This window comes from Melanostigma gelatinosum (assembly GCF_949748355.1).
Source record: "Melanostigma gelatinosum genome assembly, chromosome: 3".
Classification (NCBI taxonomy): domain Eukaryota; kingdom Metazoa; phylum Chordata; class Actinopteri; order Perciformes; family Zoarcidae; genus Melanostigma; species Melanostigma gelatinosum.
In genome coordinates this window covers 8,566,965-8,587,007 of record NC_136636.1, presented here as the reverse complement: position 1 = coordinate 8,587,007, position 20,043 = coordinate 8,566,965, and the positions used below count along the sequence as shown (strand labels likewise).

The following is a 20,043-nucleotide window of genomic DNA, read 5'->3' as shown; positions in this document are numbered from 1 at the left end:
GACCCACATACGACATCACAGCCCGGTTCTCACACATCTACATATGCTCACGCGTACGATCACACAGAAAACATACAGAAACTTCTGCTATGTTTGTAGGCACACATATGCGCGAAAGTTGGCAAGAATGCATGTAATTCTATGCTTATTTTGTAAGCAAAGAACTGACATACACACACGCACACACACGAACTGGGGAACAGTAAGGTTAGTGTGGGATCGGTTAAAACTGTCCAAGGCAAGAGCGAAGGATAAGAAGACCCGAGCATCAATGAAGCCACTGTTCAAAAGGAGCAGACTGACTGGAGGAGCCACGAGGAAAATGAAAGGCTGCCAAGGATTCAGACATGAGAAGGAGGACACACACGGAGGATACATGTACACATGAAATAAGAACACATAGCATGCACAAAACATATCAACATGTGTGCACAAAGACGGACTAGCTGTTGCTTTTTCAGCTCCATTTATGTGCGAGTGGCTCTGAATTAGTGGCACAGGCGTCGCTGCCGATAAACACAGCACGATAAACACGAGCAATTCTCGTGATCCATCTCGCAAACCCATCATCAGATTCCAACGTACGTGAGGCATGGACATGTAGAAGACCACAGGAGAAGTAGTGGCCAAAGGCTGGTTTGAGTTAAAAGGCAAGTGATCATCAGCATCAGTTCCCTTAAGAATATCCACACATGCTCACTGACTTGAAGCTATTTCATGGAAAAGAAAGAAGAAAAAAAACAAACTTGTGGCCGGCTGCTGAAGTGTGGAACAGCTAATCACTGTGCATCATTCTTCTCGCCTCTGTTGCTGGGCTCCACATGTTTCCACATGAACACACACTTTGGCCCGACAGAAAGAGATAGTGCAAACACATGATGCTGCAGAGTCACGCACTGGGCATGTGTGTGTGCCAAAAAGCACATGTGAGACACAAAAAAAACATGCAAACAATTATACGAGAGTCTTTTTCAAGCTACTGTTTTTTTTTCCAGAATTCATGCAAACCCATCAGCTATGGGTAGCACAACAGAGAGTGACATACTACTCTGCAGAAAGGCGATGTCGATATCCTCCATGTCTAATCACAGCACAGCACTGTAGCTCAAGTATGCTTGGTGCCTGCTCTGGCTCCTCTCTGGTATCTGGGGCAGAGTACCAGTCATTAGAGGAAACTCTGGACGGGAAAGGCTGCTCTGTGTGTGTGTGTGTGTGTGTGTGTGTGTCAGCTTGTGTGCATCTGCATGCCAAGACTGTGCCAGCCACAAGACTGATGCTGGCGTCAGAATGAATCACATTCAGCCTGCTATTCCTTCCCTGCAGCACACCAAGAGGTTAGCTGAGAGAGGAAGACAGAGGAGAGGTAGATCGTAAAAACAGATCATAAAAGCAACATCAATGGGTGATCGGCCGAGCGAGAGAGGGAAGCATAAAAGGCAGTGTGAAAAGCAGGAGAGCTTACGATACAAAGCTTGAGAGGGAAAAAACACGACGGGGAGATAGAGTATGCGGTATCACCGAGCCCATCCATCTACAGCCAAGCTACATGCCAATACATTCATGCACTCTCTAGATTTGACCTATGGATTTCTCTCATTGCTGGGTCACCTCCCATTGTATGTGTACCGCCCAGTGGCATATTTAGAGGATACTGTTTACATTGTATGATGGATCAGACCAGTAGGGAATCTGACACAAGGCCGCTGTGATAGCATCAGTCAATAAATGGGCAGAATTTCAAGACACTCACAGTAGCCCCATTGGTTGCCTGCGGCCATCAGTTAAGGCCCAGTCACACCAGAAATTAAAACTAAATGTGGTGGAAAAATCGAGTCATTTCAATGGAATTGCTGCAATCAGTGGAGATGCAGCGCTTATCTTTGAGGTAGAGACAGAATAAGCCACTATAGCTCACTATCTGTGTTGCGCCACCCCCTTGTATTTAACATCCTATGCCAGAGTATGACCTAATACACAAAAGAAACAATTAGACATTTATTGACAGTTGATAATGGTACAACACACCTGTCATACATTTACCCGCCCAAATTCGATCACTCAAATAAAATGGCGACAAATATAGTACATTATATCGAGAGATGGTTTTGTTCCTGGCTGGCTAGCATGTTAGCGGATAGCTCGTCAGTCAGTACTTCACATACTAGTCTTGCAGAACTTCACTCTGCCATTCTCTGGTGTCGGCAGCCCTTAATCCCCCTGAGCCCTCAGTCAATATATGGCCAATAGCGGCTTCTAGCCTCAAAGCACACCCCTTAACACAGAGCGCTCGAGACAGCCTGGCTCTGATCTATTGATCATGAACTATTTTTCATTTAACTGCTGTGGCTGACGCTGCACGTCCATCTGATCCTCCAAAGCCCACAGATCTTACCATGCATCGTGAACTCTATTGATTACACATACAAATCAACGGACTACTTCAACAGATCCTTTTGGAACAGACTTTCATTTTCTCAAACAATATCTGATCAATGCTCGGGGTGAGTCAGCAGGTTTAAGCCAAAATCATCACAAGCTTCACCCCCATCTTAACTGGAAAATGAATAGATCGTTGTGTCGACATAAACAATAGGTTCTAAAAAGCTCTCAGTGTTGGGAAGCGGATATGAGAGCAACATTTATGATGACATAACACAGATCTCGGGGTGCAAAAAGCACAGCCTGAACAACACATGAACCCCTCGCATCTGGGACACATTTAGTACCCATGTGCAATGTATTACATGTTTCTGGAAAAGAAGCCACGCTCAAGTCTGTAATCTGTTGATGATGGGAGTTTATTCCCGTTGTTCATGGTTTCGTCTGTTGTGACCGCACCATGGTAAGCAAAGTTTTTCTGAAAGTAGCTGACACTGAATGACTGAGGGGTGAAGAGGGGGGCGGGGGGGGCAGATAAGCTGGATAAAAAAAAACCAGAGGTTTAGGAGACGAGAACGTCAGATGAAAATGTTAAGAGTTGAAAGACTACAAAACTACTAAGCAAAAAAACAACAACAATGCAAAGCAGCTCCTCCACCACCAGACTCTTCACACTCCCAGAATCCTCAGCTGCAAATGACTCTTTTAGAGCAGAGGGGTGAAATTCGTCACCCTCATGGTCGGCAGGCTGGGTAAACTTTTAAGATCCTGTGTCAGCCTGCAAACTCTGATAATCACCTTGAGGAGTCCTGGCTACCTTGTTATCCTACTGACCTTCAACTGGAGGAGGCTGCTGAAAGATGGTCATAGTTTTGGGCTACTTAAGGAATAGTCTGACATTTAGGGAAATATGCTTATTCACTTTAGAGTCAGATCATGTTTTTATTTATTCTAAAACACTACAGTAATATAATACTACCTTTCTATTTGACCATCAAAATTGGAGATTGTATTTAAATCTTAGGATAACTAATCACAGAGACCATACACAGATATAATGTTCAGTCATTCTTGGTGAATAAATACCAAGTACTGGGAATGCTTCCAATAAAAGATTGCTGTTATTTTTCATCCATGATAGATAAAAGTAAGAGAAACAATGAGATGAGATGTCAATCTGAGAATTCAGCGAGAGACTAAAACTGCATCAGTAATGTATTACTGTACCCATCTCTGCTGGAAAAAAAAGTTATAATTTCATTGCAAACCATGACTGAGTATATGCTGTCAATAATGAGCAAAAGCAGTGAGAATTTATGAAGCCTGCTAGGGTCTACCACTGACCCAAAGCCACATAAAATCCTAATGAGCTTTACACAAACCAAGAAAGACACAAGGACATGGCTTCAATAAACCTACAGTTAACATGAAGCTGAAAGATGGCTCGCCCAGCCCTCGTCTAAACCTCAGAGCAAACCTCAGTCAGCCTCTGTTCAGAGTCAGCAGCACTCTATACTGGTGGCTCGCTACCGTGTCCACGGGCTTTCTAGGCATCGCGCTAAGCAGCCGAGCGGCGGTGAGGCTACCGGCCAAGCAGCCACTTGTTAGGTCTGTGGGGTTAGACAGCCACATCTGGTCTGCCTGCACCCACTTAGAGCTCCACCATGGTCTACTGTTCAGCCAGACCTCAGAGGTCAGACACACAACCAGGGAACGTGAGTGTGTGTGTACTGAAGTGTGTGCATACTCTAACCCTCCCATATATCATAGAGGAAGAGGAATTGGATGTAAATTTAAAGCAGTTGTGCTCTGCCTTAAATAAACATAAGCTATTCATTCAAATGCAAGATTAAAGATTGCCAGTTGAAGGATTTGGATTTATGTGGGCTGGGTCGGAGTAGAGGAGAATAAAAAGGAGCACGCAGACATTGATAAATTACTGCAGCTCTGTTTTACTCATTACGGAGAGATACGACAGGTTCTGTCCTTGAGCTCTTTCTCCTCCAACCACTTTGTCACAATGCCAACGCCTGCACCTGATGTCATACGTCTGCTGTAATGACAGACACCGGCAAGCAACAGCTTCATATGACGCACTCGAGCTTGAAAATATGACAGAGAGCCCATCACTTCTGCATCTGAAAATCAGATGAAGGCTCCGATCAGTGCTGCTGGGTGATTAGCGCGTGTGGTCGTGCCTGTGTGTTCAAGTGTTTCACACCTTATCTGCTGCTGTATGTCTCACAATGACCTAACTGACTCACGTTGTGGCTGAGAGCAGCCCTGCAGTGCTTTAGGGTTTTATTAGGCTACTGAACTATGATCACAGACTTTTCATGTCTTTGACCGAGAGCAAATCTGATGTTTTCACATCACAGATGATGATCAAATGAGTCACGCAAGTCAGATGTGAGACGTGGAATGTAGGCCGTAGGTGAACTGCTGTTCAGTTGTGCTGGACTGGAGTGTTACCAGGCGGAGGCAGGGTCTGAAATGACCTTTTTTCACTGCCTGCCACTGAAGCAGGCAAGTATTTTCTTGTCTGTCACTGTGAAATTTTAACTGCCATTTTTTAAATCTGCGCGCTAAATGAAGGAATAACATTTTAGATCTGATATAATTAAATTTTTTATGTATTTACGCAAAAACATCACGTTAAATTGCAGCGTTTCAATTACACCAGCTTCTGAGGGAGCCCTAGCGGGGTCAGGAGGGTACCGTGGACATGCCACACATAAATGCGCCCACCTATGTGCACAAATACACAACATTTTGCCAAGTTTAATGTCTGCAACAAGTATGCTGCAGCCTTAGGCTACATCCACACGAATACATTTTCATTTAACCAAAGTTTTGAAACAAAAACGATCTCCGTCCACACGAGCGTTTCAGCATCGTTTGCACTAGCAAGCCTGAATATTTACATCACTTGACTATTCATGTACAATGAGTATGCGGGTGCCGGTTTAAACAGGAAGTAGATTGGTTGCATTATAGTACTCTTTAATAATAAAAGGTTGTGCTTGATACTTAAGATCTTCATCTAAAATCTTCCTCTATAAACTCAGGCAGACACATTTCGTGGAATGTTTCAAGAATGCCGCTGGACACGCTGCTCGCTAATGGCTCCAATAACGGCTACTTCCTTAACATTTCTGCAGTAGTAGAATTATAAAATGCAGAATTTAACTGCACAACAGCTGCTAGTAGAGACAACAAGGCCAGTAATGCCTCTAATCCGTTATGTTGAATTAATCACTGGTAGTCGATCGATAATCAAGGCTGTTGTTGCTTGTTTTTCTCCGAAAAAGGGTCACGTGATGGGGCGTTACGCGTCAGGGAAGGACACGTCGTGACTGCAAAGACCCAATCAAGTAGCGAACGCGGGTGTCTACGTCATCGTTTTAAAATGTATGAGTTCATGCCCCTCCACAGTACGAGGTAACCTCTGACTTTTTAAACTTAATAATCTGTTTCCGCTGCTCTAAAGCTAAAGTGGAACTGTGCTGCACTTCATTTGACTACCAATCAGCACTTACAGTATCTGGACTACACTGTACTGGTGTGTTCTCATGTTCCTCTTATAAGAGGAAAATAACAACATAAAAACAAACTGTTCAGAGCAGCAGGCTAAAGGCCAGGATTACATTGTCATTCTAAAAATACCATTTTAGTTCACAGAATTGGAATCAGTCACTGCACAGATTGTGGACAATTAAGGCAGGAAGCAGGTGGTCGCTAATGTCTCATATCTAGGCAGACATCGAATCTGGCATCGGAAGATACATAAGCAAAGTATGGCATGTGCTGAGTTCAACTAAACGGTTATTATGAAGGATGCAAAATGGTGGCACTGAAGGAAGCAGCAGTGAAGGATGTGTTCCTCACAGCAGAGCATCGGCTGTCTGAAAGGGCGGTTCTGCTTTTTGTGTTTGACTTTGAAGTGCAAGGGTGTCTGATCTAAAAAAAAAAAATTAAATCCAGGTGGTTGCATCTTTGTTTAATGTGGAATGTGACAGATTTGGGTTAAATAGGATGCTTGGAGGGCAGATATACGCCATGTTTGTGCCTGCAGGTGCACATGAGAGAAATTGCCTTAGTGTGATTGTGAGTGGCTTTGTGATAATTGCAAGGGGAGAGAGAGAGAGAGAGATAGAGAGCACAGTCGAGATAAATAAAGGACATGACTTCGAAGCTTCCCCATGGCTCCATCTCAGCGTCTTTCATTAGCCAAGACCACCCACCCACCTACACACACACACACACACACACACACACACACACACACACACACACACACACACACAAATAGGGATGGAGAAAGAGGAAGGGTAAACATAGTCGCTGAGAAATGGAGGAAGTGTACTCCCGATATATCGACTTGTACCTCAACATGAATGCTGTGTTCCTGTGGAATACAGCAGGGGGTTTAACCAGTGTTTGTTCCTTACAACGTTGATTTTCTCTGCTGGAACCGTGCAGCCCATTTCAATGTTCCTCAGACGATTTAGGGACAGACAGCTGACGGATTCAGTGCAACTCTGAGTTCACATGATAATATTTGTGTGTGTGTGTGTGTGTGTGTGTGTGTGTGTGTGTGAGTCTGGAGGAGGGGAAAAACTTGGTGTGCCAGATACCAGAGCATCTAACTGTATTATATGGATTAATTAATAGCCGGAATCTGTTTCCTATTATCTCTGTATGCTTCTAGAAGGGGGTTTTCAGCCACACGCGGAGCTGTGTGGGGGGTGCGGTCTGCTCCCATTACATCAGAGCTGGGGCCACGAGGGATTATTTTAATGACCAAAAAAACAAACTTCTCCACGATGCCTCAATTGCCCGCAGCAGATCAACAGGCTGCAAGATATAAATAAGTTAAACACTCCAAAAAACACAATGGCTATTTCTCACAACCACATACACATCTTTTTCAGCCAGACACACAAAGTGCATCCAGGAAGTGTCTCCTTCTGGGGTGTTTTGCGGCAGCGGGATGTAGCGGAAGTGTGTGTATGAATATAAAGGAAAGGGGGGTTTGTCAGAAAGCAACAAGTTGGAGGTCATCGTCCAACTTCAAAAGGACCCACCCATCCCCCCAAAATAACTCTGACTTTATGTGCTGTTTGGTGATGCAGAGGCAGACAGACACCGTTGAGTTTCTGGCAGTCTGTTTGTTTCATGGTTACGGTCTCCTCTTGGTCGAGAAAAGCCAATGGCTTGGATGGATGGATGGAAACCAGCTTTCTCCACCAACTAACATTGACCTGAAGCAAACAGTGGGGCCCTTTTTTGACTCCTGGGTGGGGGCTGGGGGTTAAAGGCAGTGGCCGCTTTTACACCTCGATGTCACCAGCACTCGTGTGTGCGTGTGTGCGAGAGACAGAGGTACAAATATAAACGGACTTTGCAACCGTGAGAAAGTAGAGATAGAAAGAGAAAGAGGAAAGGGACAGAGCGGATAGAGAGGCAACATTTTGAGTTTTATTTTAAAAATAAATCAGTTTTGTCGCACAGCAGTGGGCGTATGAAGATAAGAGCCTTCCAAAGCAAGGTCTAGGGCCATCTTATCTGCAGTTTAGGCTCTTGTTAGAGACTGTGGGAACATTCAGGGTGGTCTGAAAATCACAGTTTTTCCAAAGAGTGAAATCTTCCTTCTGAGACATAATAAGGCTCACAATCCAACGCCGAAGGCTACAGATCACTGACCACAGGGCGCTAATTCATATACAGTAGTGCCTTTACAAACAAACATAACACAACATACCCAATACCAGCACTAAATAGCTGCAACATGTTTTCTAGTCTGCGTACATAGAGGACATTACACCGACGCACAAACACACATTTAGTTTGAGAGTCAACCAAATATTACCCTCTATATACTGGCGAAGATTTCAGTTTGCGTTCATCTTTGTGTCTAAGCATTCACATGTGCATTGTCTGCTTGTGTGTGCGTGTGTGTGTGTGTGTGTAACTTTGCTCGGCCCTGCCTGCAGTATCGCAGCAAGGTGTGCACTAAGCATTTATGAGCTAATTAAGGTCTGGCCAGGACTGGAAAGCTGGTGATAAGGCCCGTCTCCGGCCCTCTCATTAACGTTACACGCTCCACTGGGGTTACACACACACACACACGCACACACACGCACACACACACACACACACACACCACACCCACACACACACAAAAAGTCTGTCCTCCAAAACAACAGTGGCAGCACTATTCACTTATTATTAAGCAGGTTTCCAGACTGATTTCTCAGATTTTGAGACTGATTTCTCAGATTTTGCCATTTGGGAGCCTGACTGGGAATTCCTAATGAGTGATGGAAGCTGCATACGGAAATGGAGAGAGTGTGATAGTGTTGCAGTTGTATGTAACGAATCTAAATAATAACTCCAGACTGAAGGGCCAAATTCTGTAGTAAGTGTGCAATATGAAGTGTATGTCTCCCTACATTTCTCTGTTACTATATAGAGTTGTTAAAATGTGGACATGAAGGTAACATATTCATAGTAAAAAGGCAATTTTGAGTCATTCCTCTCTAATGTCACAAGACGTTACAGTGGCAATATCAATATTTTTCACACAAGTATTTCTACAGCTGCAAGCATCTTTCTCCATCTCTCTCAGTCTCTCCTCATCTCCATTCCAAAAACGTAATTGTCTTCGCTCATCACTACAACATTATTCCGCTCCACATTCTTTTGTATTTGATCACTGCTGATGTTCATCTCTCCTTCTGCTTGACAAATCAAACACAATCCAACATGCTACATCTTTGTGGTGAAAGATACACGACAAGACCTCAACAATTATCTGTGGTAAGAGCACATGGTATGTTTACATGTGTGTGTTTGCTTTGCGGCATTCTTTTCTGAACAGAACGGGCAAAACATAGCGAGAGGAGACGCGGATCACGGACTGCCGGGAATCAATTCCGAGACCATTAGTGGCCAAATTACAGAGAGGCAGAAACGAAGATGGCAAGACAGCAGAAAGAAAGGAGATGAATCAGGATGAGGGTGTGTGGCAAGGAAAAAATAACAGCTTGCAGCAGTGGAGGAGAAACAAGTTACAGAGAGCAGTATGTAGGCTGGTTTGCTGGAAAGATGGCTGGAATCAGATCAAACTACAGGCTGTCTGAATGAAACCAGGCCAAAATACACATGCACACACCGGCATCACTCCAGTGACTTCCATCACCCTGAACATGATAAGCCTGCCCAGTGCCAAGCAGCTGACAGCAGGCAATGTTAGCTACCAGCTAACACGCTATGGTGCAGCAAGGAATTTTCCTCAGGAGTTGGTGGAAAACAAATCCGAGCTAAGGAGGAGAGTACATGTATGACTTACATTCATGGGAAAACCAAAAAGATGGCTGCATACGAACGCTAATATGGTTACTGAATGTTGGGCCCAGCCAACATGACAAGCAGCTTCCACCATGCAAGGTTGGCGTGGTGGGATGGATGAAGTGTCAGGGGTTACATCCAATATGGATATGTTTGGAGACGGAGTTAAATTTCAGGTAATGAATCCTGTGCAGCACTTTAACTTTTCCAATTCATACTGCATACACAAGCACATTTAGGATATATGCACATGAACAGAAGCACAACACAGAGAGGATACTGCAGATGGTCTTTTGAAGAGAGGAGAGTAAGAGAGAGATCCATCGTCCCTGTCCTACTTTCCACCACAGTTCTCCTTCTCTCTCTCCCAGCTCCAGTCTTTTGGGACGGATCAGTGAAAAACTGCCCGTCAGCAAATTTCAGGATATACTGTACATCCAGTGCTTTTCCCTCCTAATTCGAAGCTTCCCCTCTGCAACACCATCAATGGAAGGAGAGCAGAAATCCCTTTTTTCACTGCGGGTACCAATTCACACGACGGCAGGCAAACCAGATGCAGAGAAACAGCATCTACCCTTTGTTGACATAAACTCACATGCAGAGATGTGTGGTTGTAATGCACCTCAAATTACAAGTCAAAGCGCTATGAATTTTAACTTGAATAAAATAAAAAATAAAAAACAATGTGTTTTTCTGGGTGGGCCTTGATTGGTCGCATCACTGCAATGCAACACATAGGGGGGGAAAGGGCCACAGTTCAATGAGTGTCGAGTTTGTTGTTTGTTTCACTTGAAACTATATCTGAATGTAATTTAAGACACACACACACTCAGGTCATATAACATTCAACACTCCAATCTCTTGACTGTCACCAGTACGGTACTTGGATTTTTCATGCAAGGGGGAGGGGGGGGGGGGGGGGGGGCACATTAACTGTCGGCCATTGTCTTCTCTGCACACTAGAGCAGGTACTGTTTGTGCACCAGTGACTAACTGGCAGGCTGATGTTTCAGTGCACTGGTGACAGCGGCGGAAACCGCAGGACAACACGACTTGTTTACTGCAGAGGAGGAATTTACCATTTGTCTTGACTTCCATCCCTTGCTGTGTGTGTGTGTGTGTGTGTGTGCGCGTGGAGCAACAGTGTCTTGTGCATTGCCAGCCTGTCACACTGTGGGTTTTATAAAACAACCTTTTGTTCACTCTTGCCACCTCTGGTCTGGGTGGAGAGACAGAAACCGAACAAAGGTTGAAATGTGTTACGATTGGAATGTGTTTGTGTGTGTGTGTATGTGTGTGTGTGTGTGTGTATGTGTGTGTGTGTGTGTGTGTGTGTGTGTGAGAGAGAGAGAGATCGGGATACGGTGGGTGGTAGGAAGAGACAGATCATCTGTCAAAAGTTCTTGTGTGTCTGTAATTTGCAATGCAGAAACTTGTCACAGACTCTGTTGTGTGTGTGGATCATGCAAACGTCTGTGTGTGTGTGTGTGTGTGTGTTTTCTCCTTGGCATGATTGAGCGGGTCTTGCGGCCGTGCCAAGGCTGCGGTTATTCTCCAGCCAGAGGCAGAGGAGCACAGATACTTCATTATGGTGCACTGTTCCTCTGTGCTTATTACTCTTCCTTCCTCCGGTCAGATGTTTCCCCGCTCTCACTTTACTTACCTTCTCTAAGCTTCACCCTATACCCTCTTTCTCTTTTTTAATTAACGCTCTCTAATCCTCCATGCCCCTTTGTCTTGACCCACCCTCCAAGGCTTACTTCCCGACTCCCTTTTCTCCCCTTCTTCCCATAAACCTGGCTAATTTGTCATTCCCGTTACTCCTCTTTCTCCTCGTCCTATAACTGATTTGCCGCCCGGTCTGCTGAATTAGCCAAGTTGCGGCACCCACTGTCCTCTCACATGCTCTCACCTGGCATGTATGTTATGGAGATTTGGAGAACCACGGATGTGTACATGTGTCAGGGTCTGTCCAGCAGCTACCAGCCCCTCTGAGGTACTTCCAGACAGAAAGCTGTGTTCTGTGCAGGGCCATTCGCTACTGATGAACTTTTATTTGTACTTTTGTACCACACCTTGCAATGTAACCATGGCAACCATAAAACAACTCCACAAAGACGGAAATGATAGCAGGAGCCAATTTGCATCTGAGCTCCCCGAGTTACACACCTCTTCACCAGCTGTGAACAAACATATCAATTAAGAAAAGCAGTTGTTAATTAACATCATAAACAATGTTTATAATGCTAGACTTGCCGTATCAATTATGTCAGACTGCTAACAATTTCCTCTATTTGAAGCTACAGCCTGCTCTATAAAATGAAAAGGTGTCGTTGTACGGGACGTTCCATGCTGTGACTATTTCTTGGCAACAAACGGGCACAGAGACTTCCCAGAGTCATGTCGTCACAGAAAAGACGCTGCACAGACATACTGGGCGGATGGATCAACTGTTATTCATCAAGAAATAGTTACACCTCTTCCTTTGGAACCACAAATTGCTGTTTTTATATTTCTGCTTGTGTATAAATTGCAGATGAAACAAACGAGATGTGTTGATGAGTGAGCTTTAGAGGTGTTGGTAAAGAGGTTTTTAAATTTCGGATAGAGCCAGGTGAGCAGTTTCCCGCTGCCTTCAGACTTTATGCTAAGCTAAGCTAATTTATCTCCTGACAGTAGCTCCATCTGACCCCAAATGTAGAACTATTCCTTTAAATGGTAGTTGTTTGCCTTTCATGTACTATCAACACCCGGGGAGGCTTCAATCTTTTCCTTGGCATAAAAAGCATAAAGACGAGGTGCTTGGCCCTTTCTAGTACTTTCACTAACCCTCCCTGAATCTGTACCGCGTGTGTGTGTGTGTGTGTTTGGACCACACGAGTGGGGAGCCTACCTGCTGTCCCATATGGTTGGCATTCAGCCTAATTAAAGCTTTTGTTGCCCCACAAACTGGGTGTATACATAAGTGCTCCCTGAAGTCCTGTATTTATGGCGACTTGGCATTATAAACAAGGATAAAAAGAGAGCAGAGACAAGTCTAAATTCTCTGCACGTCGCCATAGAGACAGAGGAAAAGTTCCCAGGCAGCACAGCAGCTAACCAGCAATGCCAGCTCACATGCCCACGTTATGACCATAAATAGTGCCACTGTGATGTAAACTGCTTGAATTTCCGGTCAGAGACAGACATTTAAATGTGTTCACATCACAAAAGAATCGGCCAAAGCAACGCTCTTTGGGAGGATTAACTGACGTGTCTCGACCGATCTCGCTCTCGCCATCTATGGCGCTGATCAAGCAGACAGTTATATGGTCCACAAAGCACTCCTCTACAGCCCTTTTCACTATGCTTATCCCACATAGCCGTCATACCTCTGGGACTAGCTCAGCATGACCCGAGCAGAGGACATATGACACTGAAACATTAACTCAAGACCCTGAACTCACTGACCTCAGCCAGTGCGGAGAAGCTGCCCTCACACAGCCTGAAGAAACAGCCTGAAGAAACTTTCCAGGTGATAACCGCGAACAGTAATTGCAGATCGAAACCTCCGTGAATTGGCAGACATGGAGGAAATGGTATCAACTTTGCTACCAGCATGAAAAAGCATTGCTCTCTCTGTGATTCAGTTCATAATTATCCTCCATCAGGACTTTAATGAACTGTGCGAGAGCTGGCACTTCCGCTGCTCGCTGTGAAACCAAAAATAGCTCCGTTTTGTGTGGTGCATGCAGCAGATGGATCAAAAACAAAGAATTTCCACTGCCAAATTTTCCACCGTGAAACTTTTCCACAGGCAGCGCTGGTGTGTCAGGGGATCTGTCTTTTTGACCAAACATGATGGAAAAACACGGGATGTGTGGAACGAAATCTAATTAGCCCGTTGCCAAAGCTGTGGCTCAGCTGTGTGGATAATTTTCCTTATTAACCCTCGCATAAGAGATGTAAGGCCGCTCCGCATCCCATGAAACTCCAATCCATCTCCTCATGTGTAATGAAAGCTACAGGACCGGAGGCAGCCCTCAGCTAAGTGAACGCTACTCAGGCCACTTTCACAACAACGTCAGGAGATGGTGAAAGGAGATAGGTGAAGCGCAACATCTGGGGCCTCTTTGATCACTACGTGGGAGAGAAAGGGAAAGAAAAAAAAAAGTCGGGGCAAGTCTGAACATATTAATCTCTTTGTGAATGTGTTATCGAGGACACAAATGACTCAGTGACGCTTCCATCCGCCGTTGAACAGACGGCGTAGGCAGAAAGTCATTTCCTTCTTCATCAGCAGGAAAGTTCAGTCAGTAGAAGTTCAACTAGAGGACACAGAAGTCTCCAACTCTTCGCCCAGTCACCTCGAACAGACATATTCCTTAAAAACTGCTTCTACAGGACATTTTTGAATTGGGGTTGTGCTTCCAAAATGTGTCTTCTATTGGTGAACCTTGAACAAAGCGCTATTGTTGCGTCCGGGTCTCAACATGACAGTGACTTGATTTCCATGAGATTTTTATGGTAATTGATTGAACAGCAAGACAATGAGAACAGAGGGTGAAGTTGTGGTTGAGATGGAATGAAATGGAGAACATCTTGACATGCTGCTACAGTCAGAATAGTTTGGCTAGCATACCACCCCCCCCCCCTTACAGTTTTTCCACTTCCTCATTTTACAAATCTTTTACGGTTTCATGATCCATTTATTTCTCTCTGACCCTCCTCCACTCCCTTTCACTTTATTAATTCGCCTCGATCCTCTTATTCCCAAGCCACTCTATATCTGTCTCCCAGCCTCTCCATCTTCCTCTGTCACACTCCTCCCCCCTAATCACTCTCTTATGACGAGGGGAGGGAAGCAGGCTCTTGTGCTTGACGGACAGGTCCTGAGTGCAGACATCTCCCCGTGGTCGACCTTATCAGTTGCCAAGCCTGGCCGAGTTGAGCGGCAGCCGGCTTTTTCTGGCTGCACTCATTTGCTTCTGGTCGTCTCCAGATCTATGTGTGTGTGTGTGTGTGTGTGTGTGTGTGTGTGTGGGCGTGTATTCTGACACATCTAAGAGAAGGCAAGTGTGATGAAAATGTGTAAGTACACAAGAGACTATTGCAATCTAGTGTTTAATTCAAATGAGGCCGGTGCTGATATATTTCTTTTAATTTGAGAGGACCTTCAGATGTCATTCAATGACTTCAGTGAGGCTGAAAGAGCTTTTGTTTCAGTTTAGTTTCTGTCATAACTGTGACACAACCCAATTATCCAGTTAATCTGTTATTTAATTCAAGTTTCATCCTGTTGTGTCAGAGCTTACTTCTTGCTAAATGTCCCAGGACTGACATTTCCTGGCACTGGATGGAGATGAAGTACAGATTCTGTGCTGTCCCACGACCCACAGATAGAAAACAGTAGGAAGGACGCAACAAAAATAGAGGGAAGACTGAGGAAGAGAAGCAGACAAACTACGCAAGGGGATTCATGTTTTCTGTCTCATCTCTCCAAAGCCGTCTTCCAAATGTCTGTGTAATCTCACAATGAATACAATCTTGTCTACAGTCACATTACAGACAAGATGTTTGAGGAAATGTTTTGAAATCCAAATTTTAACCGTGCTAGGGCTCTAAGGATGTCAGCAGTTTGGTCTGATAGTCTGAAATATCTCAACAACTATTAGATGGATTTCTGTGAAATTGTGTACAGACACTCATGGTCCCAAGAGGATGGTCCCTGCAGATTTTTGATGATTCTGAACTACCAGCAGGACAATGTTTTCACCCATCTTGCAAGATATCTCAACATCTACTGGCTAACATTTTGAACAGACATTTATGATTTACTTTTCAGACGTTGTATTAACTGACCTCTGAAGTGATCCCTCGACTTTCCCACTATTTGTGCCACAATAAGGTTGACAATTGTGGTTTTGAGTGAAATGTATCAACAACTATTGGATGATTTGGTATGAAAATTGGTTCAAAAAAATCCATGTCCCCCTCAGGATGAATAAGTTTGTCCATTTCAGTGGTTTATCAGAAAATAAACCACTATCACTACGTATAGCCTGACAGAGCTGTACGCACGTCTGTAGAGTTTTGGACTCTTTACTTAAAATGGTCCTTGCATCCAGGCAGAAACAATGCGGCATTGCCAGGAGATGACGTCTCATTCTGTGACGAATGTTGTGGGAGGTGAAAATTCACTGCTCAAACATAAAGATAAAAATTGAAATCGTCACAATAACAGATCCTGGACTAATTTTGTAAAAAAATAGGTAAAGGATTAAATAAATCATCTCACAGAAAGAAAGAAATGATTGCACAGCAGTAATCGTGAAAAACAGAAAGAAAAGACTTTGGAGCTTATAAATGAGTGGCACAATTTCAGCCCTTTTTAGAGATTCAGATGATGAAACATAATTAGGATTCAAATCAATGGAACCGATCAATGCAGCTCACAGTTGATACACCGCTGTGAGCCAGCTCCTTGATATCGATTGGTTGACAACACACGAATGCAGGCGGTAGGTCTGGCAGCAGGAGGAAGGATGGGGGTGGGTGAGGCGACCACTCGCTTACCAAATCAATTGCCACACTCACCGCCTGAGGAGCAACCAGAGATCCACTTGCAGAAGCTAATTCATTCATCCCTCTGTTTTCCATCCCCCTCCCTCCCTGACCCTGAAACGTTCATCATCCCGCTGCTTCAGTGGGCTCAACAGATTCTAAATCGTTCTTTACTCCGGAGAAACTTTGAAGTGAGGGATGTTTGTCTTGAAGGCTGGCAGGATGTGGTAGCAGGATGAGAGGGCAGGTCTTTCCACAACTGTCAACAAATCCCATTGATCTAGTAATTCCACTGATGATATGATTTTTCTACACGCACAAAAAAAAACACACAACAAGTTCCCCAGCAACGCGCTTAAATCAGTCAACGCAGAGGCCGTTTGTTTTGTAGGCGTCGTCGCTGTGGGTGGGTGCTCGCAGCCCAGGCACAGAGACACCGCGAGCTGCATGGTGCTCAGGAAGCTGCAGGACTCGCTGTACTCTAAATCCAAGCCTCTTTTTTTTTTTTTTCCTCCCCTTGTTAGTCTTTTACCAGCAGCTCACACAAGGGTGCCATCAACAGAGCTGGCAGCATGTCTGTGTGGAATGCACTCTGGCAATTTACGGACACACTCACACGGTCAATCAAGGCCGTTGAGCCGGTGCCGGATCTCACACATGTAAACTGTTCTTAAACTTCTCACATGTGACGTGATTTGAGGCAGAGCACACGACGACGGCTGCAGGGAAAGGAGCCCCCGATTTTGTCGGACAGTGAAACTTGTGCCGCTGACATATATAGGCATGCGCTTGATACAGTGACACCAAGACGCATGCAAAGACACACACACAGTTTAGGAGACGATAGCCTGCACGCTGCCTGGACCTGGCAGCCCAATATAAGTGGCCGAGTTAAAAATAAAAAGGGGAAGGCATGTCGCACAGCTGTGAGATACTGGGAGATTTTTCTGCTGTCAGCCTGCCTAAATCACAACAGCTGAGATGACAAGCCAATGCCTCTTAACTGCCTTTTTCCTTCTGTCGTTCACTTGCTTTTTTATTCCCCTCTCCCTTTAACTCACTACACTAGCCATTTCTCTTCCACTTCTTTCTCCCTTAACACACATTTTCTCACTTCTGTCTTTTCCCCCCCTTGTCTAAAGATAACGCCACCCACTCCTGACAACTGCGTTGGCAGAGCAACAAAGCAGCACCCTAGGGAACGGAAAGACAAGACTCAAGTGGCGCTTTTACTCAGTTGTCAGTCGTAATTCACTGGAAGAGTCTCAGAGACGGATTTGCACACCATCGTGGAGACACAGTCACTTAAAATTGAACTCACACTTGTGAAAGCACAGATACAGTGAGACCTGAAACACACACACACACCCACCGTAGATTGCCCAGATTGTCACGGTATGCATGCCCTCCCGAAATAAAAACATTCCCAAATTGTCAAGATAAGTCAACAGTGCCCTTAAGAAAACTAACCAATCACTGAAGGGCTTAGCTATCCAGAATGAAAGTGTCAAAATGCAGAATGTACACCACCCGGGGGAAAAGTCTTGACTCCCTGCCAAAGACAACTCTTCTCCACCAATCAGTGCCTCAGAAGCCGGCATGAACAAATCAGCCGTTGAATAAAGGGGATGAAAATGTTTGAAAGTTACTCACCGCTTCCCGCTTCCCCCCTGGCTGTGCTGGGAATGAGGCGGAGGGGGAAGGAAACACACTAAACGACAGGAGGATCTCAGAGGGGGCAGAGAGCAGTGCGGCAGCCTGAAGCAAACACTTTCAACGGCTCCCCCTAATTGAAAAATTCTGTTTTCATCTCTCTTAGAGCGAGAGAGAGAGAGCGAGAGAGAGAGGGGAGGGAAAAGAAACAGAGGACTTGAGCTGAGGTGATGAGGAGGAGAAGAGCGGTTCTGCTTGCAGATGGTCGGCAGGGTGAAAGCGGCGAGTGTAAGTAAAAGACCAAGAGCAAGTGAGCGAACGGCAGTTTTTCCAACAGAGGAATGCAATCGGGGGTGACCACCATGCTGGTTGCTGAGAGGGCAAACAGTCCACAACATTAACCCCTCCCACTGCCTGTCAACAGCAGTCAGCATGTTTTTCCTAAGCTCTTTGCCCAGATGCACTCCTATAAATGTTCTGACAGGTTTCTGCACCGACATCATGCGGGAACACGAAACAGAATCGACTTAAGAAAGTTTACAGCAACTTGAGGAATCAGGACCCAACTAATTACGGTGCAAACATTGCTGGGGCAGAACCCGCGAAGAGTTTAAAGATCCCGTTTTCTTAGAGGGAGCAAGCAATCACAAGAGATGCAGACTGTTCAGATCAAGTAGCAGGAAGCTGTGGCTTGACGGTTGGCTGTAGGAGTTCTGTGATAACAGCAAGAAAAACTACAGAAGGAGGAGCACTGATTGTGATTTCACATTCTTCAACTCAGAAATAGTGTGACATAACAATCCCAACTCAAGGCCCACTTACTTGCTGTATCACACACAGTATTTCAGCTTAAATGTCAGTAGCTTCATCTCAGTATCAACTGAGCAAACATCCATTCATTCAGACCACGGGACTTGGTGAAAAGCTCTATTAAAAGTTACTCGTGTATCACAAGTTTGTAACTGCTATTGAATCAAGCTAAATGTGAAATTGTAATGAAAAATTTGAATAAAATGAAATTCTAATTTCGAATGAACGCATCAAGTCAGCAGACTTTGTAAGTAGGTGCACTGTGTGAAACAGTGATTGGAGTTGCGTCCTGTATTTGAGCCTGAAAGCATAAATATTCTACTGTGTACGAGCAAAAACTGTTTTGTTGAATTAAATTGTAATGCAAATTAGGTGTCTTCAGCTGTACAATGACTGATCTTGACCTTTATAGAGTATTCCCTCATCAGCAGTCAATCAGTCTGCTCACCCTCCACTAAATCCACAAGGGCAGCAGGCTCTGGAAACATCTGCTAGAGCACTTTCTAAAAGCTCTCCTCTCTAAAAGTTGGACTGATGTACATTCAGTGAGCAGCGGATAACTTAAAATCAGCCCAAGTTGAGTGCTACCTTGTAATGGGTCTCTGGGTGCCAAATCCTAAACTAACCATAGCCCAAAATGGCCGACTCTGAAGGGAGGTCCCCCCCATCTCTGCCTGCCAGTCATATGTCAAATAAATACAGGCAGACAAACGGCGAGGGAGAGAGTGAACACAGGAAACAGTGATCTATCTCGGCGCAGTCCGAGGTTGAGGTTTCTGGCACCGCCAGCGACCGCGATGTGGGCAGAATGTCATCACTTCTTCTGTGGTGCTCACACTGTGCCCTTACTGTTCTAAGGAGTGTGTGGTAGCCAGACTCACAGCTGTAGATCTTGAGGGATTTCTGGAGAACAAGCAGCGCAGCAGCCAAGAGAGGCGGCTCCTGTCAACAAAGACGTGTGTTGTTCCTGCTAAGGATTTGCAGGTATTCACATAACAGTTACATTTCACAAGCACAGACACACACACACACAAGTAAAGCAATACAAAAGACACAAGGGAAGACAAAAAGACGCTAAGGCAAGGAAAAGTATGCTTTCACTATCCCAGTCACCAGCCTTAAAGACACACAGCGTATCGCAACATTGATATAGATTAAATCAATTCCAGGCAAAAAGCCACAACGCCTCATGTTACCATTCCTGCTACAATGGAAACGAAACTGCTGCGGTCCACGTCACTCAAATGTCGTACAAAAGCTTAACATCATGCCCAAAATATGCTGAGAATCGCCCTGCTGCGCCAG

At 44.8% G+C, this 20,043-nt stretch overlaps 1 protein-coding gene across 1 annotated transcript in view; it reads right to left on the bottom strand.

The window, feature by feature from the left end:
* The window catches only part of prickle2b (prickle homolog 2b), a 44,659-nt gene extending 26,615 nt beyond the window's left edge, over nucleotides 1-18,044 (bottom strand). The window contains exon 1 of the mRNA XM_079297064.1: nucleotides 17,929-18,044. The gene's annotated coding sequence lies outside the window, so the exon portion shown is untranslated. The remainder of the gene's footprint in view (nucleotides 1-17,928) is intronic.
* Between the last annotated feature and the right edge of the window lie 1,999 nt (nucleotides 18,045-20,043).